Source organism: Arachis hypogaea, chromosome 11 (assembly GCF_003086295.3).
Source record: "Arachis hypogaea cultivar Tifrunner chromosome 11, arahy.Tifrunner.gnm2.J5K5, whole genome shotgun sequence".
Classification (NCBI taxonomy): domain Eukaryota; kingdom Viridiplantae; phylum Streptophyta; class Magnoliopsida; order Fabales; family Fabaceae; genus Arachis; species Arachis hypogaea.
This window is the reverse complement of record NC_092046.1, coordinates 83,363,203-83,389,495: the sequence shown is the minus strand read 5'-3', so window position 1 is coordinate 83,389,495 and position 26,293 is coordinate 83,363,203. Positions and strand designations below refer to the sequence as shown.

Sequence of the window (26,293 nt, the reverse complement as noted above, 5' to 3'; positions counted from 1 at the left end):
GGATTTCAGTGATCCTTTTACTCAACTGGCCCACTTGTGCTTCCAAATTTCTAATGGAAGACCTTGTTTCATTCATGAAACTCACAGTGGCCTTAGATAGACCAGAGACTAAATTTGCTAAATTAGAAGTATTTTGTTCAGAGTTCTCTGTCTGTTGCTGAGTGGATGATGGAAAAGGCTTGCTATTGCTAAACCTGTTTCTTCCACCATTATTAAAGCCTTGTTGAGGCTTTTGATCCTTCCATGAGAAATTTGGATGATTTCTCCATGATGGATTATAGGTGTTTCCATAAGGTTCACCTAAGTAATTCACCTCTGCTATTGCAGGGTTTTCAGGATCATAAGCATCTTCTGCATAAGAAGCCTCTTGAGTACTGTTGGATGCAGCTTGCATTCCATTCAGACTCTGAGAAATCATATTGACTTGCTGAGTCAATATTTTGTTCTGATCCAATATGGCATTCAGAGTATCAACTTCAAGAACTCCCTTCTTCATAGGCGTCCCATTACTCACAGGATTCCTCTCAGAAGTGTACATGAACTGGTTATTAGCAACCATGTCAATGAGTTCTTGAGCTTCTGCAGGCGTTTTCTTTAGGTGAATGGATCCACCTGCAGAAGTGTCCAATGACATCTTTGATAACTCAGACAAACCATCATAGAATATATCCAGGATGGTCCATTCTGAAAGCATGTCAGAGGGACACTTTTTGGTCAACTGTTTGTATCTTTCCCAAGCTTCATAGAGGGATTCACCATCTTTTTGTTTGAAGGTTTGAACATCCACTCTAAGCTTGCTCAGCTTTTGAGGAGGAAAGAACTTGGCTAAGAAAGTCGTGACCAGCTTATCCCAAGAGTTCAGGTTGTCTTTGGGTTGAGAGTCCAACCATATTCTAGCTCTGTCTCTTACAGCAAATGGGAAAAGCATGAGCCTGTAGACTTCAGGATCTACTCCATTAGTCTTAACAGTATCACATATCTGCAAGAATTCAGTTAAGAACTGAAAAAGATCTTCAGATGGAAGTCCATGAAACTTGCAGTTCTGCTGCATCAGAGAAACTAGCTGAGGTTTCAGCTCAAAATTGTTTGCTCCAATGGCCGGAATGGAGATTCTTCTTCCATGTAAATTGGAATTAGGTACAGTAAAGTCACCAAGCATCCTCATTGCATTATTATTATTTTCGGCTGCCATCTCCTTTACTTGTTCGAAATTTTCAATAAGGTTATCTCTGGATTGTTGTAATTTAGCTTCTCTTAATTTTCTCTTCAGAGTCCTTTCAGGTTCTGGATCAGCTTCAACAAGAATGTCTTTTTCTTTGTCCCTGCTCATAAGAAAGAGAAGAGAAAAAGAAAAGAAGAGGAATCCTCTATGTCACAGTAAAGAGGTTCCTTATGGTTAGTAGAAGAAGAAAAGAAGAAAAATTCGAACTCAGATAGAAGAGGGGGTTCGAATTTGGTGAGTGATGTGAGGAAGAGATGTTAGCAGATGAATAAATAAATAGAATAAGATGAGAGAGGGAGAGGATTTTCGAAAAATAATTTCTGAAGAAGAGTTTGTAATTTTTGAAAAAATAATTTTTTTGAAAAAGATTAGTAATTTTTGAAAAATAAAAAAATCAAAAATTAAAATAATTAGTTAATTAAAAAGAATTTTTGAAAAAGAGGGAAGATATTTTCGAAAATTAGAGAGAGAGAGAGTTAGTTATGTAGTTTTGAAAAAGATAAGAAACAAACAAAAGTTAGTTAGTTAGTTGAAACAACTTTTGAAAAGATAAGAAGTTAGGAAGTTAGAAAAGATATTTTGCAATCATCATTTTTTTTGAAAAAGGTAAGATAAGAAGATATTTTTGAAAAGATATGATTTTTAAAATCTCAATTAATGACTTGATTCACAAGAAATCACAAGATATGATTCTAGAACTTAAAGTTTGAATCTTTCTTAACAAGTAAGTAACAAACTTGAAATTTTTGAATCAAAACATTAATTGTTATTGTTATTTTCGAAAATATGATGTAAAATTAAGAAAAAGATTTTTTTGAAAAATATTTTTGAAATTTTCGAAAATAACTAAGAAAAATGAAAAAGATTTTATTTTTGAAAAAGATTTTGAAAAAGATAAGATTTTCAAATTGAAAATTTGAATTGACTCATAAGAAACAACTTGATTTTTAAAATTTTTTTAAAAAGTCAACTCAATTTTCGAATTTGATGAGAGAAAAAGGGAAAGATATTTTTTTGATTTTTGAATTTTTATGATGAGAGGGAAAAACATGCAAGAATGGATGCATGCAAGAATGCTATGAATGTCAAGATGAACACCAAGAATACTTTGAAGATCATGAAGAACATCAAGAACATATTTTTGAAAAAAATTTTTTTATGCAAGGAAAACATGCAAGACACCAAACTTAGAATTCTTTAATGCTTAGACATAAAGAATTTAGGAATGCATATGAAAAATAAGAAAAGACACAAAACATGCAAATGCAAAGATCAAACAAGAAGACTTACCAAGAACAACTTGAAGATCATGAAGAACACTATGAATGCATGATTTTTTCGAAAAATGCAAGATGCACATGCAATTGACACCAAACTTATAACATGACTCAAGACTCAAACAAGAACACAAAAAATATTTTTGATTTTTATGATTTTCTAATTTTTTTGTATTTTTATTTTTTTTTTCGAAAATTATTTGAAAAACAGAAATAAGGATTCTAAAATTTTTAACATGAATTCCAGGAATCTTATGCTCTTTAGTCTAAAGCTCCAATCAAAGGGTCAGGCATGGCTTAATAGCCAGCCAAGCTTTAGAATGGATTTACATCCATTGAGGTGATTAGTTGAAGACCAATCCCAAAGGAGTTTGGGTATGGCTTTTCAGCCAGATAGGATTCAACATGTTACCATGAAACTCTAGAATTCATTCTTAAAAGTTTTGAAGCCATAGAATAATTTATTTTTGAAAACATTTTTATTTTAAAATTTTTTCGAAAAAAAAGGAGAAAATTTTGAAAGATTTTTGAAAAATTTTTGAAGAGAAAACAAAAAGAAAATTACCTAATCTGAGCAACAAGATGAACCGTCAGTTGTCCATACTCGAACAATCCCCGGCAACGGCGCCAAAAACTTGGTGCGCAGAAATTGTGATTACACTTTGATTATGTAAAATTCATCTCTCTTTCTTTCCCTTGTAATGGTGCCAAAAACATGATGCCAATACCATAGTTCACAACTTCGCACAACTAACCAGCAAGTGCACTGGGTCGTCCAAGTAATACCTTACGTGAGTAAGGGTCGAATCCCACGGAGATTGTTGGTATGAAGCAAGATATGGTCACCTTGTAAATCTCAGTCAGGCGGATATAAAATAGTAATGGGGTTTTCGAAAATAATTAATAAAATAGTGATAGAAATACTTATGTAAATCATTGGTGAGAATTTCAGATAAGCGAATAGAGATGCTTTCGTTCCTCTGAACCTCTGCTTTCCTGCTATCTTCATCCAATCAGTCTTACTCCTTTCCATGGCTGGCTTTATGTAATGCATCACCATTGTTGATGAGCGGATATTTTATACGCTTTTTGGGGATAATTTCATATAGTTTTGAGTATGTTTTAGTTAGTTTTTAGTCTATTTCTATTAGTTTTTAGGAAAAATTCATATTTCTGGACTTTACTATGAGTTGTGTGTTTTTCTGTAATTTTAGGTCTTTTTCTGGCTGAAATTGAAGGAGCTGAGCAAAAATCTGATTCAGGCTGAAAAAGGACTGCTGATGCTGTTGGATTCTGACCTCCCTGCACTCAAAGTGAATTTTCTGGAGCTACAGAACTTGAAATGGCGTGCTTCCAATTGCGTTGGAAAGTAGACATCCAGGGCTTTCCAGAAATATATAATAGTTCATACTTTGCACAAGAATAGATGACGTAAACTGGCGTTCAACGCCAGTCCTCTGCCCAATTCTGGCGTCCAGCGCCAGAAAAGGATCAAAAGCTGGAGTTGAACGCCCAAACTGGCATAAAAACTGGCATTCAACTCCACAAATGGCCTCTGCACGTGAATTGCTTAAGTCAGCCCCAGCACACACCAAGTGGGCCCCAGCACACACCAAGTGGGCCCCAGAAGTGGATCTCTGCATCATCCATCATAGTTTATCCAATTTTTGTAAACCTAGGCTACTAGTTTAGTATTTAAACAACTTTTAGAGACTTATTTTGTATCTCATGACATTTTTCAGATCTAAACTTTGTATTCTCTGACGGCATGAGTCTCTAAACCCCATTGTTGGGGGTAAGGAGCTCTGCTGTGTCTCGATGAATTAATGCAAGTATTTCTGTTTTCCATTCAAACACGCTTGTTCCTATCTAAGATGTTCATTCGCGCTTAACTGTGATGGAGGTGATGATCTGTGACACTCATCACCTTCCTCAATTCATGAACGTGTGTCTGACAACCACCTCCATTCTATATACGATTGAATGAGTATCTCTCAGATTCCTTAATCAGAATCTCCGTGGTATAAGCTAGAATTGATGGCGGCATTCATGAGAATCCGGAAAGTCTAAACCTTGTCTGTGGTATTCCGAGTAGGATTCAAGGATTGAATGACTGTGACGAGCTTCAAACTCCTGAAGGCTGGGCGTTAGTGACAGACGCAAAAGGATAGTAAATCCTATTCCAACCGGATCGAGAACCAACCGGTGATTAGCCGTGCTGTGACAGAGCGCGTGAGCGTAGTTTTCACTGGAAGGATGGAAGGTAGCCATTGACAACGGTGATCCACCAACACACAGCTTGCCATAGGAGGACGTGCGTGCGTGAATCAGAAGACAGAGGAAAGCAGAGATTCAGAAGACAAAGCATCTCCAAAACTCCAACATATTCTCCATTACTGCACAACAAGTAACCTTTAATTTATGCTCTCTTGGTTATTCACAATTCAACTGATAAACATAATTGACTTCCTGACTAAGATTTACAAGATAACCATAGATTGCTTCAAACCAACAATCTCCGTGGGATTCGACCCTTACTCACGTAAGGTATTACTTGGACGACCCAGTGCACTTGCTGGTTAGTGGTACGCGTTGTGAAAAGTGTGATTCACAATTCGTGCACCAATTGTCAATGGCTACTTTCGGTCTTCTCTCGGGAAAATGATCCAAATGCCCTGTCACGGCATGGCTAATCGTCTGGAGGCATCACCCTTGTTAATGGTTACATCCTATCCTCTCAGTGAATATGGTCAATGCACCCTGTCACGGCACGGCTATTCATCTGTCGGTTCTCGATCATGCTGGAATAGGATTTACTATCCTTTTTCGTCTGTCACTACGCCCAGCAATCGCGAGTTTGAAGCTCGTCACAGTCATTCAATCATTGAATCCTACTCGGAATACCACAGACAAGGTTTAGACTTTCTGGATTCTCTTGAATGCCGCCATCATTCTAGCTTACACCACGAAGATTCCGAGTAAGAGATCTAAGAGATACTCATTCAATCTAATGTAGAATGAAAATGGTTGTCAGGCACGCGTTCATAGGGAATGATGATGATTGTCACGTTCATCACATTCAGGTTGAAGTGCGAATGAATATCTTGGAAGCGAAATAAGATGAATTGAATAGAAAACAGTAGTACTTTGTATTAATCTTTGAGGAACACCAGAGCTCTACACCTTTATCTATGGAGTGTAGAAACTCTACCGTTGAAAATACATAAGTGATAATGAAGTTCATTGGTCTCGGCCCCAGAGGGGAACCGGAGTAACCAAGACTGTGAATACAATGATAAAAAGTTCTATTTATAATAAACTAGTCACTAGGATTTACAAAAGTAAGTAATTGATGCATAAATCCACTTCCGGGGCCTACTTGGTGTGTGCTTGGGCTGAGCTTGAGTGTTGCACGTGTAGAGGTCATTCTTGGAGTTGAACGCCAGCTTTTGTGCCAGTTTGGGCGTTGAACTCCACTTTGCAGCTTGTTTCTGGCGCTGGACGCCAGAATTGGGCAGAGAGCTGACGTTGAACGCCAGTTTGCGTCATCTAAACTTGGGCAAAGTATGGACTATTATTATTCATTTCTGGAAAGCCCTGGATGTCTACTTTCCAACGCAATTAGAAGCGCGCCATTTTGAGTTCTGTTGCTCCAGAAAATCCAATTTGAGTGCAGGGAGGTCAGAATCCAACAGCATCAACAGTCCTTCTTCAACCTCTGAATCTGATTTCTGCTCAAGTCCCTCGATGTCAGCCAGAAAATACCTGAAATCACAGAAAAACACACAAACTCATAGTAAAGTCCAGAAATGTGAATTTAACATAAAAACTACTGAAAACATCCCTAAAAGTGACTAGATTCTACTAAAAACATACTAAAAACAATGCCAAAAAGCGTATAAATTATCCGCTCATCAGGCGCTAAAAACTCAATACACACGTTCATGTTCTTAATTCTGTTTCACAACTTCGTACAACTAACCAGCAAGTGCACTGGGTCATCCAAGTAATAAACCTTACGTGAGTATGGGTCGATCCCACGGAGATTGTTGGCTTGAAGCAAGCTATGGTCACCTTGTATATCTCAGTCAGGCAGATTCAACTGATTTTATGAATTGATAAGTAAAAGATAAATAAAATATAAAATAGGATAGTGGTACTTATGTAATTCATTGGTGAGAATTTCAGATAAGCGTATAGAGATGCTTTCATCCAATCCTTCCTACTCCTTTCCATGACAAGCTGTATGTTAGGCATCACCGTTGTCAATGGCCACCTGTCCTCTCAGTGAAAATGGTCCAATGCGCCATCACTGCATGGCTAATCATCTGTCGGTTCTCGATCATACTGGAATAGGATCCATTGATCCTTTTGCGTCTGTCACTACGCCCAGCACTCGCGAGTTTGAAGCTCGTCACAGTCATTCAATCCCTGAATCCTACTCGGAATACCACAGACAAGGTTTAGACTTTCCAGATTCTCAAGAATGGCTGTCCATGGGTTCTAACTTATACCACGAAGACACTAATAACTCGGACTCGGTCCCCTGTATTAGATATCCAAGAGATATCCATTCAATCTAAGGTAGAACGTAAGTGGTTGTCAGGCACGCGTTCATAAGTTGAGAATGATGATGACTGTCATGATCATCACATCCATCATATTGAAGTGCGAATGAATATCTTAGAAGCGGAATAAGTTGAATTGAATAGAAAAACAGTAGTACTTTGAATTAATCTTTGAGGAACAGCAGAGCTCCACACCTTAATCTATGGTGTGTAGAAACTCTACCGTTGAAAATACACAAGTGATAAATGTTTAGGCATGGCCGAATGCCCAGCCCTCACAAAAGTCTAAGATAGCATAAAACTAATCAAAGATGATCCAAAAGATATAAACATAATAGTAAAAAGTCCTATTTATACTAAACTAGTTACTAGGGTTTGCAGAATTGAGTAAATGATGCAGAAATCTACTTTTGGGGCCCACTTGGTGTGTGCTTGGGCTGAGCATTGAGCTTTACACGTGTAGAGGCTTCTCTTGGAGTTGAACGCCAGTTTGTAACCTGTTTCTGGCGTTGAACTCCACTTTGCAACCTGTTTCTGGCGTTTGACTCCAGAATGCAGCATGGAACTGGCGTTGAACGCCAGTTTATATCGTCTATCCTTATTCAAAGTATGGACTATTATATATTTCTGGAAAGCTCTGGATGTCTACTTTCCAACGCAATTAAGAGCGCGCCATTTGGAGTTCTGTAGCTCTAGAAAATCTATTCTGAGTGCAGAGAGGTCAGAATCCAACAGCATCAGCAGTCCTTTTTCTGCCTGAATCAGATTTTTGCTCAAGTCCCTCAATTTCAGCTAGAAATTACCTGAAATCACAGAAAAAAACACAAACTCATAGTAAAGTCCAGAAATGTGATTTTTAATTAAAAACTAATAAAAATATAATGAAAATTAATTAAATCATACTAAAAACATACTAAAAACAATGCCAAAAAGCGTATAAATTATCCGCTCATCACAACACCAAACTTAAATTATTGCTTGTCCTCAAGCAACTGAAAATCAAATAGGATAAAAAGAAGAGAATATACTATAAATTCCAAATTATCAATGAAACTTAGCTCCAATTAAATGAGCGGGACCAGTAGCTTTTTGCCTCTTGAATAGTTTTGGCATCTCACTTTATCCCTTGAGGTTCAGAATGATTGGCATCTATAGGAACTCAGAATTCAGATAGTGTTATTGATTCTCCTAGTTCAGTATGTTGATTCTTGAACACAACTACTTTATGAGTCTTGGCCGTGGCCCTAAGCACTTTTTTTTCCAGTATTACCACCGGATACATAAATGCCACAGACACATAATTGGGTGAACCTTTTCAGATTGTGACTCAGCTTTGCTAGAGTCCCCAATTAGAGGTCTCTAGGGTTTTTAAGCATAATCTTTCTTTTGCTTTGGACCTCGACTTTAACCGCTCAGTCTTAAGTTTTCACTTGACACCTTCACGCCACAAGCACATGGTTAGGGACAGCTTGGTTTAGCCGCTTAGGCCAGGATTTTCTTCCTTTAGGCCCTCCTATCCACTGATGCTCAAAGCCTTGGATCCTTTTTATTACCCTTGCCTTTTGGTTTTAAGGGCTACTGGCTTTTTGCTCTTGCCTTTTGGTTTTAAGAGCTTTTGGCTTTTTCTGCTTGCTTTTTCTTTTTTTCTTTCTATTTTTTTCGCCAATTTTTTTTCGTAAGCTTTCTGTATTCACTGCTTTTTCTTGCTTCAAGAATCATTTTTATGATTTTTCAGATTATCTAATAACATTTCTCCTGTTCATCATTCTTTCAAGAGCCAACATATTTAACATTCATAAACAACAATTTCAAAAGACATATGCACTGTTCAAGCATTCATTCAGAAAACAAAAAGTATTGTCACCACATCAAAATAATTAAACTAGTTTCAAGGATGAATTCGAAACCATGTACTTATTCTTTTGTAATTACAACATTTTTCATTTAAGAGAGGTGATGGATTCATAGGATATTCATAATTTTAAGGCATAGACACTTAAATACTAATGATCATGTAATAAAGACACAAACATAAATAAAACATAAGGCTCAAAAACCGAAAAACAGGAAAATAAATAAATAAGGAGATTAAGGAATGAGTCCACCTTAGTGAGGGTGACGTCTTCCTCTTCTTGAAGAACCAATGGTGCTTTTGAGCTCCTCTATGTCTTTTCCTTGTCTTTGTTGTTCCTCCCTCATAGCTCTTTGATCTTCTCTAATTTCATGGAGGATGATGGAATGCTCTTGGTGCTCCATCCTTAGTTGTCCCATGTTGGAACTTAATTCACCTAGGGAAGTGTTGATTTGTTCCTAGTAGTTTTGTGGAGGGAAGTGCATCCCTTGAGGCATCTCAGGGATTTTATGATGAGGAATTTCCTTATGCTCATGTTGAGGTCCATGCTCTCTTGTTTGCTCCATCCTTTTCTTAGTGATGGGGTTATCCTCTTCAATGAGGATGTCTCCCTCTATGTCAATTCTAGCCAAATTGCAGAGGTGGAAAATGAGGTGAGGAAAGGCTAACCTTGCCAAATTGGAGGACTTGTCAGCCACCTTGTAGAGTTCTTGAGGTATGATCTCATGAACTTCCACTTCCTCCCCAATCATGATGCTATGGATCATGATGGCCCGGTCTACAGTAACTTCAGACCGGTTGCTAGTAGGAATGATTGAGCGTTGAATGAACTCCAACCAGCCTCTAGCTACTGGTTTGAGGTCAAGCCTTCTTAGTTGAACCGGCTTGCCCTTTGAGTCAATTTTCCATTGAGCTCCTTCCACACATATGTCCATGAGGATTTGGTCCAACCTTTGATCAAAGTTGACCCTTCTTGTGTAGAGGCGTGTGGTTTCTTCCACCATTGGCAAGTTGAACGCCAGCCTTACATTTTCTGGACTGAAATCTAAGTATTTTCCCCGATCCGTAGTAAGCCAATGCTTTGGATTTGGGTTCACACTTTGATCATGGTTCCTTGTGATCCATGCGTTTGCATAGAACTCTTGAACCATTAGGATCATGACTTGTTGAATGGGGTTGGTGAGAACTTCCCAACCACTTCTTTGAATCTCAAGTCAGATCTCCGGATACTCATTCCTTTTGAGTTTGAAAGGAACCTCAGGGATCACTTTCTTCTTGGCCACAACTTCATAGAAGTGGTCTTGATGGACCTTAGAGATGAATCTCTCCATCTCCCATGACTCAGAGGTGGAAGCAATTGCCTTCCTTTTCCTCTTTCTAGAGGTTTCTCTGGCCTTAGGTGCCATGAATGGTTATGGAAAAACAAAAAGCTATGCTTTTACCACACCAAACGTAAAATGGTTGCTCGTCCCCGAGCAAAAGAAGAAAGAAAGAAGTAGAAGAAGAAGAAAAATGGAGGAGAGGGAGAGAGAGATGGTTTCGGCCATTTAGGGTTGGGTTTCGGAGGGAAATTATTTTGAATTTAAAGGTAGGTGGGGTTTTTGGGGAAGAGAGGATGGATGTGATTGGTGAAGAGGTGATGGGGAAGAGTGATTGAGTTGATTGGTGAGGGGTATTTGGGAAAGAGAGTTATAGAAAGGTGTGAAGAAGAGAGAAGAAGTAGGTGGGGATCCTGTGGGGTCCACAGATTCTGAGGGAATCCTGTGGGGTCCACAGATCCTGAGGTGTTTGAGGATTTCTCATCCCTGCACCTTTTAGACGTGTAAAACGCCCTATATATGCAATCCAGGCGTTTAACGCCAGACTGCAGCATGTTTCTGGCGTTAAACGCCACTTCTTTGCTTGTTTTGGGCATTTAACGTCAGTCTATAGCATGTTTCTGGTGTTGAACGCCAGTCTGGTGCATGTTTCTGGCGTTAAACGCCAGTCTGAAGCTTGTTTCTGGCGTTTAATGCCAGCTTTCCTCTGGGTGCAATCCTGGTGTTTAAACGCCAGACTGCTGCTTGTTTCTGGCGTTTAACGCCAATTTCATGCTCTGTTCTGGCGTTAAACGCCAGCCAGATGCTCCTTACTGGCGTTTAAACGCCAGTAAGCCCTTCCTCAAGGGTGTGCTATTTTCAATGCTGTTTTTCATTCTGTTTTCGATTTTTCAGTAGTTTTTGTGACTCCACATGATCATCAACCTAATAAAACATGAAATAACAAAGAGAAAATAAAATAAAAATGATTAAATAACATTGGGTTGCCTCCCAACAAGCGCTTCTTTAATGTCAATAGCTTGACAGTGAGCTCTCATGGAGCCTCACAGATAATCAGAGCAAGGTTGGGACCTCCCAACACCAAACTTAGAGTTTGGTTGTGGGGGTTCAACACCAAACTTAGAGTTTAGTTGTGGCCTCCCAACACCAAACTTAGAGTTTGACTGTGGAGGCTTTGGTTGATTCTGCAGTGAGAGAAGATTTTCATGCTTCCTCTCCATGGTTACAGAAGGAGATCCTTGAGTTTTAAACACAAGGTTGTCCTCATTCAGTTGAAGGACTAATTCTCCTCTGTCCACATCAATAATAGCTTTTGCTGTGGCTAGGAAAGGTCTTCCAAGGATGATGGATTCATCCTCATCCTTCCCAGTATCCAAGATTATGAAATCAGCAGGGATGTAAAGGCCTTCAACCTTTACTAGCACGTCCTCTACTTGTCCATAAGCTTGTTTTCTGGAGTTGTCTGCCATTTCTAATGAGATTCTGGCAGCTTACACCTCAAAGATTCCCAGTTTCTCCATTACAGAGTGTGGCATGAGGTTTATCCCTGATCCAAGGTCACATAGAGCCTTCTCAAAGGTCCTGGTGCCTATGGTACAAGGTATTAAGAACTTTCCAGGATCCTGTTTCTTCTGAGGCAATCTCAGTTGATCCAGATCGCTCAGTTCATTGGTGAGCAAGGGAGGTTCATCTTCCCAAGTCTCATTACCAAATAATTTGGCATTCAGCTTCATGATTGCACCAAGGTACTTGGCAACTTGCTCTTTAGTAACATCTTCATTCTCTTCAGAAGAAGAATACTCATCAAAGCTCATGAATAGCATAAGGAGGTTCAAAGGAATCTCTATGGTCTCTAGATGAGCCTCAGATTCCTTTGGTTCCTCAGAGGGAAACTCCTTGTTGATCACTGGACGTCCCAGGAGGTCTTCCTCACTGGGATTCACGTCCTCTCCCTCCCTTATAGGTTTGGCCATGATGGTTAATTCAATGACCTTGCACTCTCTTTTTGGATTCTCTTCTGTATTGCTTGGGAGAGTACTGGGAGGGATTTCAGTGGCCCTTTTACTCAGCTGGCCCACTTGTGCCTCCAAATTTCTAATGGAGGACCTTGTTTCATTCATGAAACTTAGAGTAGCCCTAGATAGATCAGTGACTATGTTTGCCAAGCTAGATGGGGTCTGCTCAGAACTCTCTGCCTTTTGCTGAGTGGATGATAGAAAAGGCTTGCTATTGCTAAACCTGTTTCTTCCACCATTATTAAAGCCTTGTTGAGGCTTTTGTTGATCCTTCCATGAGAGATTTGGGTAATTTCTCCGTGAGGGATTATAGGTGTTTCCATAGGGTTCACCCATGTAATTCACCTCTGCTATTGCAGGGTTCTCAGGATCATAAGCTTCTTCCTCAGAAGATGCCTCTTGAGTACTGTTGGATACAGCTTGCATTCCAATTCAAACTCTGAGAAATCATATTGACTTGCTGAGTCAATATTTTGTTCTGAGCCAATATGGTATTCAGAGTATCAATTTCAAGAACTCCTTTCTTCTGAGGCGTCCCATTACTTACAGGATTCCTCTCAGAAGTGTACATGAACTAGTTATTAGCAACTATGTCAATGAGTTCTTGAGCTTCTGCAGGCGTTTTCTTTAGGTGAATGGATCCACCTGCAGAATGGTCCAATGACATCTTTGATAGCTCAGATAGACCATCATAAAATATATCCAGAATGGTCCATTCTGAAAGCATGTCAGAAGGACACTTTTTGGTCAGTTGCTTATATCTCTCCCAAGCTTCATAGAGGGATTCACCTTCTTTCTGTCTGAAGGTTTGAACATCCACTCTAAGCTTACTAAGCTTTTGAAGAGGAAAGAACTTGGCTAAGAAAGCCGTGACCAGCTTATCCCAAGGGTTCAGGCTATCTTTAGGTTGAGAGTCCAACCATACTCTAGCTCTGTCTCTTACAGCAAACGGGAAAAGCATAAGCCTATAGACCTCGGGGTCAACCCCATTGATCTTAACAGTATCACAGATCTGCAAGAATTCAGTCAAGAACTGAAAAGGATCTTCAGATGGAAGTCCATGAAATTTGCAGTTCTGTTGCATCAGAGAAACTAATTGAGGTTTAAGCTCAAAATTTTTTGCTCCAATGGCAGGGATTGAGATGCTTCTTCCATGTAAAGTGGAATTAGGTGCAGTAAAGTCACCAAGCATCCTCCTTGCATTGCTATTATTTTCGGCCATATCTTCTTCTTTTTCAAAAATTTCTATCAGATTTTCTCCAGAAAGTTGTGCTTTAGCTTCCTTTAGCTTCCTCTTCAGAGTCCTTTCAGGTTTAGGATCAGCTTCAACAAGAATGTTCTTATCCTTGTTCCTGCTCATATGAAAAAGAAGAAGAAAGCAGAAAAGAAAATATGGAATCCTCTATGTTACAGTATAGAGATTCCTTTATGTGAGTAGAAGAAAGTAAGAATAGAAGAAGGAAAAGATGAGAATCCAAACACAGGGGTGAGGATAGAAGTGTTAATGGATGAATAAATAAATAGAGGGAGATTAGAGTTGAGAGAAGAATTCGAAAATTTAACAAAATAAAATAAAAATATTTTAAATTTAAATTTAAAATTTGAAAAATAAAATTGAAATTAAATTAAATTAAAATTAAAACAATTAGTTAATTAAAACGAAATTTTGAAAAAGAGGGAAGGGATTTTCGAAAATTAAAGGTAGAGAGTTAGTTGGGTAGTTTTGAAAAAGATATGATTGAAACAAAAAGATATGATTGATTAAAAGAGATTTGAAATTTGTTTTTGAAAAAGATATGACTGAAATTGAAAAAGATATGATTGAAACAAAAAGATAAGATTAATTGAAAAAGATTTGAAAATCAATTTTAAAAAGATAAGAGGTTAGGGGAGAAGTTAGAAAGAATTTTGAAATTGATTTTGAAAAAGATATGATAAGGAATTGAAAAGATTTAATTTTGAAAACTAAAGTTGATTACTTGACTAACAAGAAACAAAAAGATATGATTTTAAAATTTAAAGATTGAACCTTTCTTAATAGACAAGTAACAACTTAATATTTTTGAATCAATCATATTAAATGTTGGTATTAATTTCGAAAATATGAAATAAAAATAAGAAAAAGATTTTTGAAAATCAATTTGAAATTTTCAAAAATTATGAAAGAAAAATGAAAAGGATTTGATTTTTGAAAAATATTTTGAAAAAGATAAGATTTTCAAATTGAAAATTTTAGTTGACTCATAAGAAACAATTGAATTTTAAAAATTTTTGAAAGAGTCAATCCAAATTTTCGAAATTTTTAGAGAGAAAAAGGGAAAGATATTTTTGATTTTTGAATTTTTAATGATGAGAGAGAGAAAAACATAAAATTGACACAAAACATAAAAATTATGAATCAAAACAACTAATGCATGCAAGAACACTATGAATGTTAAGATGAACACCAAGAACACTTTGAATATCAAGATGAACATCAAGACTTATTTTTGAAAATTTTTAAGAAAAGAAAAACATGCAAGACACCAAACTTAGAAATTTGCAAACTTTAGACACTAACAAATTGAAAATGCATATGAAAAACTAGAAAAGACACAAAACAAGAAAATAAGAGGATCAAACAAGAAGACTGGCCAAGAACAACTTGAAGATCATGAAGAACATATGATGAATTTTCGAAAATTCTTGAGAAAAACAAACACATGCAAGACACCAAACAAAAAAAATTGACTCTAGACTCAAACAAGAAACACAAAATATTTTTGATTTTATGATTTTATTAAAAATATTTTTTTTTGGATTTTCGAAAATTAATTTTGTAAAAATGAAAAAGGAAAAAGAAAAAAAATTTTGTATATTTTTTTTTCGAAAATAAGAAGTAAAAAAAAAGCTTAAAAATAAAATAAAATAAAATTACCTAATCTGAGCAACAAGATGAACCGTCAGTTGTCCAAACTCGAACAATCCCTGGCAACGTCGCCAAAAACTTGGTGTGCGAAATCGTGATCATTCCTTCCTTGGTAACGGCGCTAAAAACTCAATACGCACGTTCATGTTCTTAATTCTGTTTCACAACTTCGTACAACTAACCAGCAAGTGCACTGGGTCGTCCAAGTAATAAACCTTACGTGAGTAAGGGTCGATCCCACGGAGATTGTCGGCTTGAAGCAAGCTATGGTCACCTTGTAAATCTCAGTCAGGCGGATTCAACTGATTTTATGAATTGATAAGTAAAAGATAAATAAAATATAAAATAGGATAGTGGTACTTATGTAATTCATTGGTGAGAATTTCAGATAAGCGTATAGAGATGCTTTCGTCCCTCTAAACCTCTGCTTTCCTGCTGTCTTCATCCAATCCTTCCTACTCCTTTCCATGGCAAGCTGTATGTTAAGCATCACCGTTGTCAATGGCCACCTGTCCTTTCAGTGAAAATGGTCCAATGCACTGTCACTGCATGGCTAATCATCTGTCGGTTCTCGATCATACTGGAATAAGATCCATTGATCCTTTTGCGTCTGTCACTACGTCCAGCACTCGCGAGTTTGAAGCTCGTCACAGTCATTCAATCCCTGAATCCTACTCGGAGTACCACAGACAAGGTTTAGACTTTCCGGATTCTCAAGAATGGCCGTCCATGGGTTCTAACTTATACCACGAAGACACTAATAACTCAGACTCGGTCCCCTGTATTAGATATCCAAGAGATATCCATTCAATCTAAAGTAGAACGGAAGTGGTTGTCAGGCACGCGTTCATAAGTTGAGAATGATGATGAACGTCACGATCATCACATCCATCATATTGAAGTGCGAATGAATATCTTAGAAGCGGAATAAGTTGAATTGAATAGAAAAACAGTAGTACTTTGCATTAATTTTTGAGGAATAGCAGAGCTCCACACCTTAATCTATGGTATGTAGAAACTCTATCGTTGAAAATACACAAGTGATAAATGTTCAGGCATGGCCGAATGGCCAGCCCTCACAAAAGTCTAAGATAGCATAAAACTAATCAAAGATAATCCAAAAGAGATAAACATAATAGTAAAAAGTCCTATTTATACTAAACTAGTTACTAGGGTTTGCAGAATTGAGTAAATGATGCAGAAATCCACTTCTGGGTCCCACTTGGTGTGTGCTTGGGCTGAGCATTGAGCTTTACACTTGTAAAGGCTTCTCTTGGAGTTGAACGCCAGTTTGTAGCCTGTTTCTGGCGTTGAACTCCACTTTGCAACCTGTTTCTGGCATTTGACTCCAGAATGCAGCATGGAACTGGAATTGAATACCAGTTTACATCGTCTATCCTTATTCAAAGTATGGACTATTATATATTGGTGGAAATCTCTGGATGTCTACTTTCCAACGCAATTGAGAGCGCGCCATTTGGAGTTCTGTAGCTCCAGAAAATCCATTCCGAGTGCAGAGAGGTCAGAATCCAACAACATCAGCAGTCCTTTTTCAGCCTGAATCAGATTTTTGCTCAAGTCCCTCAATTTTAGCCAGAAATTACCTGATATCACAGAAAAATACACAAACTCATAGTAAAGTCCAGAAATGTGATTTTTAATTAAAAAATAATAAAAATATAATGAAAATTAATTAAATCAGACTAAAAACATACTAAAAATAATGCCAAAAAGCGTATAAATTATCCGCTCATCAGATCCCACGGAGATTGTCAGCTTGAAGCAAGCTATGGTCATCCTTTTAAATCTCAGTCAGGCAGATTTAAATGGTTATAAGGTTTTGATAATTAAAAGATAAATAAAACATAAAATAAGATAAAGTTACTTATGTAATTCATTGGTGGGAATTTCAGATAAGTGTATGTAGATGCTTTGTTGCTTCTGAACCTCTACTTTCCTATTGCCTTCTTCCAACTGTGCGTTACCTCCTTCCATGGCAAGCTGTATGATCCTCTCGGATGAAAACAAATCCATATGCGCTGTCACCGCACGGATAATCATCTGTCGGTTCCGGGTAGCATCGGAATAGGACCATTGTCCTTTTGCACACTGTCACTGCGCCTAACATTCGCAAGTTTGAAGCTCATCATAGTCATCCCTTCCCAGATCCTACTCGGAATACCACAGACAAGGTTTAAACTTTCCGGATCTCAAGAATGCTGCCAATGGTTCTAGCCTATACCACGATGGTTCTAATATCAGATTCAGTTACTCTGTTGTCAGGAGAGGCAAAGTAAATCATTGATTAAGGACCCAAGAGAATATACTCCGGCTGTCGTCCAATGACTACATTGAACATCATGTAGACCGCTTTGTGGTTGTCAGGCACGCAATCTTGGCTAAGCGAGTAACGAAGATTGGGTGATTGTCACGGGTTACCCCTTCATTCTGACTTAACTGAATTAAGAACAAGAGTATATCTTGGAGAAGAGGTAGGCGTGAATTGAAGGAAAAATAATAGTACTTGCATTAATTCATGAAGAATAGCAGAGCTCCACACCTTAATCTATGGGGTGTAGAAACTCCACCGTAGAAAATACATAAGTGGAAAGAGGTCTAGGCATGGCTGTGAGGCCAGCCTCCCAAATGTAACATAAGTGATCCAAATATGTAAAATTCGGTCAATAGATGTAAAATAAACCTCTAAAAGTAGTTTTTATACTAAACTAGTAACTAGGGTTTACAGAAAATGAGTAACTAAGTGCAGATAGTGCAGAAATCTACTTCTGGGGCCCACCTGGTGTGTGCCTGGGCTGAGCATTGAAGCTTTTTAGTGCTTAGGCTGTTCCTGGAGTTAAACGCCAGCTTTGGTGCTAGAAATTCACCTCAAAAGTCCATCAAGACCACTTCTATGAAGTTGTGGCCAAGAAATAGGTGATCCCCGAGGTCCCCTTCATACTCAAAAAGAGTGAATATCCGGAGATCTGACGTGAGGTTCGAAGAAGAGGTTGGGAAGCTCTCACCAACCCCATCCAACAAGTTGGAATCTTTTTGTTCAAGAGTTCTATGCTAATGCATGGATCACTAAGAACCATGATCAAAGTGTGAACCCGAACCCAAAGAATTGGCTCACAATGGTTCGGGGGAAATACTTGGATTTCAGTTAGGAAATTGTGAGGTTGGCATTCAACTTGCCAATAATGAGAGGAGATCCTCATCCTTTCACTAGAAGAGTTAACTTTGATCAAAGGTTAGACCAGGTCCTCATGGACATCTATGTGGAAGGAGTGCAATGGAAGAGAGACTCCAAAGGTAAGCCGGTTCAACTGAGAAGGCTTGACCTCAAGCCCGTGGCTAGAGGATGGTTAGAGTTCATCCAACGCTCTATCATTCCTACTAGCAACCGGTCTAAAGTTACTGTGGACCGGACTATCATGATCCATAGTATCATAATTGGAGAGAAAGTAGAAGTTTATGAGATCATATCTCTAGAACTATACAAGGTGGCTGACAAGCCCTCCACTTTGGCAAGGTTAGCCTTTCCTCATCTCATCTGTCACCTATGCAATTCAGCCGGAGTTGTCATAGAGGAAGACTAATGTGGGGCGTAAGTCGGCCAATTAAGAAATCAATATAGGAAATACGTTGCGAGTATAGCTCTTAACCATCCGCCTCATCAATTTAGAAAGGTTGTCACAAAAGTTTAGAATAAAAATAGTGGGAGTATGAGTCCCAGGTCGTCTCCCAACGAGTTGCTAAAAAGGGTGCTATCTCATTAATCAGGAGTTTTCTGGGTAATTTTGAGTTTGAGCAATGGGCAAATAAATAATTATAAATTAAAGCAATGAAAATTAAAAGAGATTATATATTTAAATTAAAAAGCCTTGACTGGAGGAATGATTAATTGGAAGTTCTATCCTTGTTGGAATTCTCCCCAAGTGTAGTATAAAGAGGTTGTTATTTCACTTAGTTAACCCTTACTAAATAAAGGAAAGTCAAGTGATTGAGCTAACTCTTATTCGCAAATCCTAGTCCTCTCCCTCGAGAAGGTCTAGCATTAGTAAATACAGAATTAGCCAACAACTTCCAATTTAACTATTCACTTGAGCATTCCAACTCAAGTGTCTCCTCTTAATCAGCCCCCATATCAAGTTAGGAGTCTACTCCATCAACATAGATACCATCTTCGTTATTGGGAGTTTGGAATAGAAAAGAGACATAATAATTTAAATAAAATAGAGATTCAAAATTAATTAAAAGTAAAAGTAATCCTTTGCATTAATAAATTCTAAAAATAATCCAATTGTAACTCTAAACAAGAATTAAGAATATGGAATAATAAAAGAGTAAGAAAACAAACTAGAATAGTATCTTCAACGGAGGTGATGACTCTTCAATATCCAAAGCAAAAGCAATAAACTATGAAACTATCAATGTAAAAGAAAACCTAGAGGAAGAGTAATTTTTCTCTCTAGATTCAGATCTAAAAACTAAAAACTATGCTAATGAGAATGTGTCTTAAGTCTCTGCACGTTCCTTGGCTCTAGTCTGGGTTTCTTGGCTGAAAACTGAGTCAAAACTCGGCCCGAAATCGCCCCCAGCATTTTCTGTTATTTCTACAGATTGCGCTTGTCACGCGTACGCGTCACTGGTTGTTTTGGCGTGTCACGCGTACACGTCATCCACGCGCACGAGTCTCTGTGCAAACTCTGGTCCACGCGTACGCGTCAGGCACGCGCACGCGTCGCTGCAAATTTCCCATATCGCGCGCTTGCGTGAGCCAGGCGTGCACGTCGATGCTCGCTGGTTATCTCCTTGGTTTCTTGTGTTCCTTCCATTTTTGCAAGCTTCCTCTCCATTCTCTAAGCCATTTCTGCCCTATAAAGCCTAAAACACTTAACACACGGATCACGACATCAAATGGTATAAAGGAGAATTAAAATATACAAACTAAAGATCTCTAGGAAGCAAGTTTTCAACCATAGAACAAAACTAGGAAGGAATTGTAAAATCATGCAAATCATATGAAACCACTCAATTGAACACAAGATAAACCATAAAATAGTGGTTTATCAATATCCCCACACTTAAACATTAGCATGTCTTCATGCTTAGCTCAAGGAGATAAAATAAATGAGTAGGGAAAAGTAAGACTCATGCAATGCAATGCAACCTATGTATGAATGCAACTGTATACTAAGATGATTCTGTCTACTTGGTTAAAAGTAAATAAGCTCTTCAAGACAAACATAAATCAGATATCACTAATTAAAATCATACAGTAAGGACAGGTAAACTTGTAAGAAGACAGCTCATGAAAGCAGGGAACATAGAATCAAGCATTGAACCCTCACTGATAGTATATGTGCACTCTAATCACTCTAGTGTATAGGGTAATCACTCTACTCTTCTCTAGTCATGCTTTCTAAACTTTTTTCTTCACCTAACCAATCAACAAATGTTTAATGCACCAATGCAAACATCATGAGGTCTTTTCAAGGTTGCAATGGGGCTAAGGTAAAGGTGAGGGTATATATATGGCTAAGTGAGCTATAAATTGAATCCTTGATCAACCTAAGCTTTCACCTATACATACACTCTATATACTATTTACAATCATGCCTAGCTACCCAAAGTTCCCACTTTTGCATCAAATACTCATGTATCAACCTTTCTTTTAACTTGTATCACATATGCATTGATTTTTTTTTCATTAACTTAATATCCGGGGTGTCTGGGTCTTCTTCAGGTGGGTGGTTACCAACAAGTAGCTCCTTGAGGTATGTAAATCGGTGCTTGTTATGGTGCTCTCTTTGCTTTCCCTGCCGGTCAAGCCGGTCTAACCTCTGAATTACCTCTAGGAGTAGCTGATTTGTTGAAGGTTCTTGTGATGTGGAAGGAGAAGGAATATCTCTGGCTGGTTCTGCAGGCCAGCTAGTAGTGGCTACTGGAAGTCTGATATACTTCCTGTTAGGGACGTACTAATCATCCCGGTCCCCAGCTCTGTAGGAGACTCCGGCTGCTGGACTAGATCTAAAACCAAGGCGGGAAAAGGTAGGTTTCCCGCAATCTGTACGTGTCCCATAGCATGCCGAAGGTGTCTTGGTAAATTGAGAGGCTGGTCTGTAAGGATACACCATAGTAGAGCAGCCATGTCTGCAGTGAAGGGGGACTCGTGAGTGCTCGAAAAGACGTAATGGGACATAATCTGTGCCCATACTCGAGCCTCTGATGAGCGGATAATTTATACGCTTTTTGACATTGTTTTTAGTATGTTTTTAGTAGGATCTAGTTACTTTTAGGGATGTTTTCATTAGTTTTTATGTTAAATTCACATTTCTGGACTTTACTATGAGATTGTGTATTTTTCTGTGATTTCAGGTATTTTCTGACTGAAATTGAGGGACTTGAGCAGAAATCAGATTCAGAGGTTGAAGAAGGACTGCTGATGCTGTTGGATTCTGACCTCCCTGCACTCAAAGTGGATTTTCTGGAGCTATAGAACTCGAAATGGCGCGCTTCCAATTGCGTTGGAAAGTCGACATCCAGGGCTTTCCAGCGATATATAATAGTCTATACTTTGGCCAAGAATAGACGACGTAAACTGGCATTCAAAACCAGCTTTCTACCCAAATCTGGCGTCCAGCGCCAGAAAAGGAGCCAAAACCAGAGTTGAACGCCCAAACTGGCACAAAAACTGGCGTTCAACTCCAAGGAGGACCTTTACACGTGCAACACTCAAAGCCCAGCCCATGCACACACCAAGTGGGCCCCAGAAGTGGATTTATGCATCAATTACTTACTCATGTAAACCCTAGTAGCTAGTTTATTATAAATAGGACATTTTACTAGTCTTTTTGACCATCTTTGGTCTCAGTTTTAATCCATTGTTCATCTTAGGAGACTATTGATCACGTTTTAGGGGGCTGGCCATCTCGGCCAGGACTAGACCTTTCACTTATGTATTTTTAACGGTAGAGTTTCTACACTCCATAGATTAAGGTGTGGAGCTCTGCTGTCCCTCAAAGATTAATGCAAAGTACTACTGTTTTCTATTCAATTCATCTTATTTTGCTTCTAAGATATCCATTCGCACCCAAGAACGTGATGAAGGTGATGATTATGTGTGACGCTCATCACCATTCTCCCCTATGAACACGTGCCTGACAAACACTTCCGTTCTACATGAAATAAGCTAGAATGAGTATCTCTTAGATCTCCTAACCAGAATCTTCGTGGCGTAAGCTAGAATGATGGCGACATTCAAGAGAATCCGGAAAGTCTAAACCTTGTCTGTGGTATTCCGAGTAGGATTCAATGATTGAATGACTGTGACGAGCTCCTAACTCGCGATTGCAGGGCGTTAGTGACAGACGCAAAAGGATAGTAAATCCTATTCCAGCATGATCGAGAACCGACAGATGAATAGCCGTGCCGTGACAGGGTGCGTGAGCATATTATTCACTGAGAGGATAAGATGAAGCCATTGGCAAGGGTGATGCCTCCAGACGATTAGCCGTGCTGTGACAGGGCATTGGATCATTTTCCCGAGAGATGACCGAAAGTAGCCATTGACAATGGTGATGTATCACATAAAGCCAGCCATGGAAAGGAGTAAGACTGATTGGATGAAGACAGCAGGAAAGCAGAGGTTCAGAGGAACGAAAAGCATCTCCATTCGCGTATCTGAAATTCCTACCAATGATTTACATAAGTACCTCTGTCCCTATTCTATTATTTATTATTCGAAAACATCATTATCAATTTATATCTGCCTAACTGAGATTTGCAAGGTGACCATAGCTTGCTTCATACCAACAATCTCCGTGGGATTCGACCCTTACTCACGTAAGGTATTACTTGGACGACCCAGTGCACTTGCTGGTTAGTTGTATCGAAGTTGTGAACCATGGTATTGGCACCATGTTCTTGGCGCCACTGCCAGGGAAAGAAAGAGCCATGAATTTTACATCATTAAAGTGTAATCACGATTACGTGTACCAAGTTGCTCACATTGCCAGGGATTGTTCGAGCCTGGACATCACAATTTTGTGCACCAAGTTTTTGGCGCCGTTGCCGGGGATTGTTCGAGTTTGGACAACTGACGGTTCATCTTGTTGCTCAGATTAGGTAATTTTCTTTTTGTTTTTCTTTTCAAAAATTTTTCAAAAATATTTCTAAAATTTTCTCATCTGTTTTCGAAAAAAATAAAAATATTTTCAAAAAAAAAAAATTTATTCAAAATTTTTAAGAATGAATTCTAGTGTTTCATGAAGCATGTGAAGCCTGGCTGGCTGTAAAGCCATGTCTAAATTTATTTGGACTGAGGCTTGCAATTTGTTATCAAGAGCAATATACTCTGGTGTTAAATGCTGAAGCTTGGCTGGCCATTGGCCATGTCTAGTGTTTTGGACTGGAGCTTTCTTTGAAAGCTTGGCTGGCTAGTGAGCCATGTCTAATTCCTGGACTGAAGCTTTAGACTAAGAATGCAAGATTCCTGGAATTCATATTAAAAATTTTGGAATCCTTGTTTTTCCTTTTCATATAATTTTCGAAAAAAATCCAAAAAAAATTAGAAAATCATAAAAATCAAAAATATTTTTCTGTTCCTTGTTTGAGTCATGTGTCATATCATAAGTTTGGTGTCAATTGCATATGCATCTTGCATATTTCGAAAATTTCATGCATTCATGGTGTTCTTCATGATCTTCAAGTTGTTCTTGGTAAGTCCTCTTGTTTGATCTTGATGATTTTTTGTTTTGAGTCTTTTCATGTTTATCATATGCATTCTTGAATTCTTAGTGTCTAAGCATTAAAGAATTCTAAGTTTGGTGTCTTGCATGTTTTCTTTGGATTAAAAATTTTTCAAAATTGTGTCTATGATGTTCATCTTGACATTCATAGTGTTCTTGGTGCTCATCTTGACATTCATAGCATTCTTGCATGCATCACATGTTTTGATCTAAAAATTTCATGCATTGCATCTTTTTAGTGTTTTTCTCTCTCATCATAAAAATTCAAAAATCAAAAAAATATCTTTCCCATTTTCTCTCATCAAATTCGAAAATTTGGATTGACTTTTTCAAAAATTTTTAAAATCAAGTTGTTTCTTATGAGTCAAATCAAATTTTCAATTTGAAAATCTTATCTTTTTCAAAATCTTTTTCAAAAATCAAATCTTTTTCAAAATTCTTAGTTATTTTCGAAAATTCAAAAAAATATTTTTCAAAAATCTTTTTCTTATTTTTATACCAAATTTTCGAAAATAACAATAACAATTAATGTTTTGATTCAAAAATTTCAAGTTTGTTACTTGCTTGTTAAGAAAGATTCAAACTTTGAGTTCTAGAATCATATCTTGTGATTTCTTATGAATCAAGTCATTAATTGAGATTTTAAAAATCAAATCTTATTCAAAACTAATTTCTAAAATATCTTCTTATCTTACCTTTTTCAAAAAGTTGGTTTCAAAATATCTTTTCTAACCTCCTAACTTCTTATCTTTTCAAAATTTGTTTCAACTAACTAACTAACTTTTTGTTTGTTTATTAACTTTTTCAAAACTACCTAACTAACTCTCTCTCTCTCTAATTTTCGAAAATATCTTCCCTCTTTTTCAAAAATTTCTTTTTTTATTAACTAATTATTTTTTATTTTTTATTTTAAAACTTTTTCGAAAAAAAAAAATACTAACATTTTTCAAAAACCATTTTTGAAAATCACTAACTCTTTTTCAAAAAAACTATTTTCGAAAATTCCTTCTCTCCCATCTTATTTTATTCATTTATTCATCTACTAACATCTCATCTCACATCTCAACCCTCCTCACAGTTGTGTTTCTTTCTTTACATCACATTCTTTGTCTCCCTCTTTTCTTCCACTCACAAAGGGATCCCTATACTGTGGTATAAAGGATCCATATTATTATTATTATTTTTTCTGTGCCCTCTTCTTTGTCATATGAGCAGGAGCAAGGACAAGAATATTCTTGTTGAAGCAGATCCAGAACCTGAAAGGACTCTGAAGAGAAAATTAAGAGAAGCTAAATTACAACAATCCAGAGATAACCTTTCAGAAATTTTCGAACAGGAAGAGGAGATGGCAGCCGAAAATAATAATAATGTAAGGAAGATGCTTGGTGACTTTACTGCACCTAATTCCAATTTACATGGAAGAAGCATCTCCATTCCTGCCATTAGAGCAAACAACTTTGAGCTGAAACCTCAATTAGTTTCTCTGATGCAGCAGAACTGCAAGTTTCATGGACTTCCATCTGAAGATCCTTTTCAGTTTTTAACTGAATTCTTGCAGATATGTGATACTGTTAAGACTAATGGAGTAGATCCTGAAGTCTACAGGCTCATGCTTTTCCCTTTTGCTGTAAGAGACAGAGCTAGATTATGGTTGGATTCTCAACCCAAAGACAGCCTGAACTCTTGGGATAAGCTGGTCACGGCTTTCTTAGCCAAGTACTTTCCTCCTCAAAAGCTGAGCAAGCTTAGAGCTGATGTTCAAACCTTCAGACAGAAAGAAGGTGAATCCCTCTATGAAGCTTGGAAAAGATACAAACAGTTGACCAAAAAGTGTCCTTCTGACATGCTTTCAGAATGGACCATCTTGGATATATTCTATGATGGTTTATCTGAGCTATCAAAGATGTCACTGGACACTTCTGCAGGTGGATCCATTCACCTAAAGAAAACGCCTGCAGAAGCTCAAGAACTCATTGACATGGTTGCTAATAACCAGTTCATGTACACTTCTGAAAGGAATCCTGTGAATAATGGGACGCCTATGAAGAAGGGAGTTCTTGAAGTTGATACTCTGAATGCCATATTGGCTCAGAATAAAATATTGACTCAACAAGTCAATATGATCTCTTAGAGTCTGCATGGAATGCAAGCTGCATCCAACAGTACTCAAGAGGCATCTTCTGAAGAAGAAGCTTATGATCCTGAAAACCCTGCAATAGCAGAGGTAAATTATTTAGGTGAATCTTATGGAAACACCTATAACTCATCATGGAGAAATCATCCAAATTTCTCATGGAAGGATCAAAAGCCTCAACAAGGCTTTATTAATGGTGGAAGAAACAGGTTTAACAATAATAAACCTTTTCCATCATCCACTAA

The 26,293-nt window shown here is 37.8% G+C and overlaps 3 non-coding genes across 3 annotated transcripts; 2 read left to right on the top strand and 1 right to left on the bottom strand.

Annotated features, from left to right (window-relative positions):
* Positions 1–688: 688 nt before the first annotated feature.
* Positions 689–796, top strand: LOC112724951 (small nucleolar RNA R71). Its single transcript, XR_003164088.1, has one exon. It is a non-coding gene; the product is annotated as a small nucleolar RNA R71 (small nucleolar RNA).
* A 12,178-nt stretch (positions 797–12,974) lies between these two features.
* LOC112724884 (small nucleolar RNA R71) lies at positions 12,975–13,082 on the top strand. The gene has a single exon (XR_003164024.1). It is a non-coding gene; the product is annotated as a small nucleolar RNA R71 (small nucleolar RNA).
* A 12,573-nt stretch (positions 13,083–25,655) lies between these two features.
* On the bottom strand, positions 25,656–25,763 carry LOC112725488 (small nucleolar RNA R71). Its single transcript, XR_003164593.1, has one exon. It is a non-coding gene; the product is annotated as a small nucleolar RNA R71 (small nucleolar RNA).
* Positions 25,764–26,293: the final 530 nt, after the last annotated feature.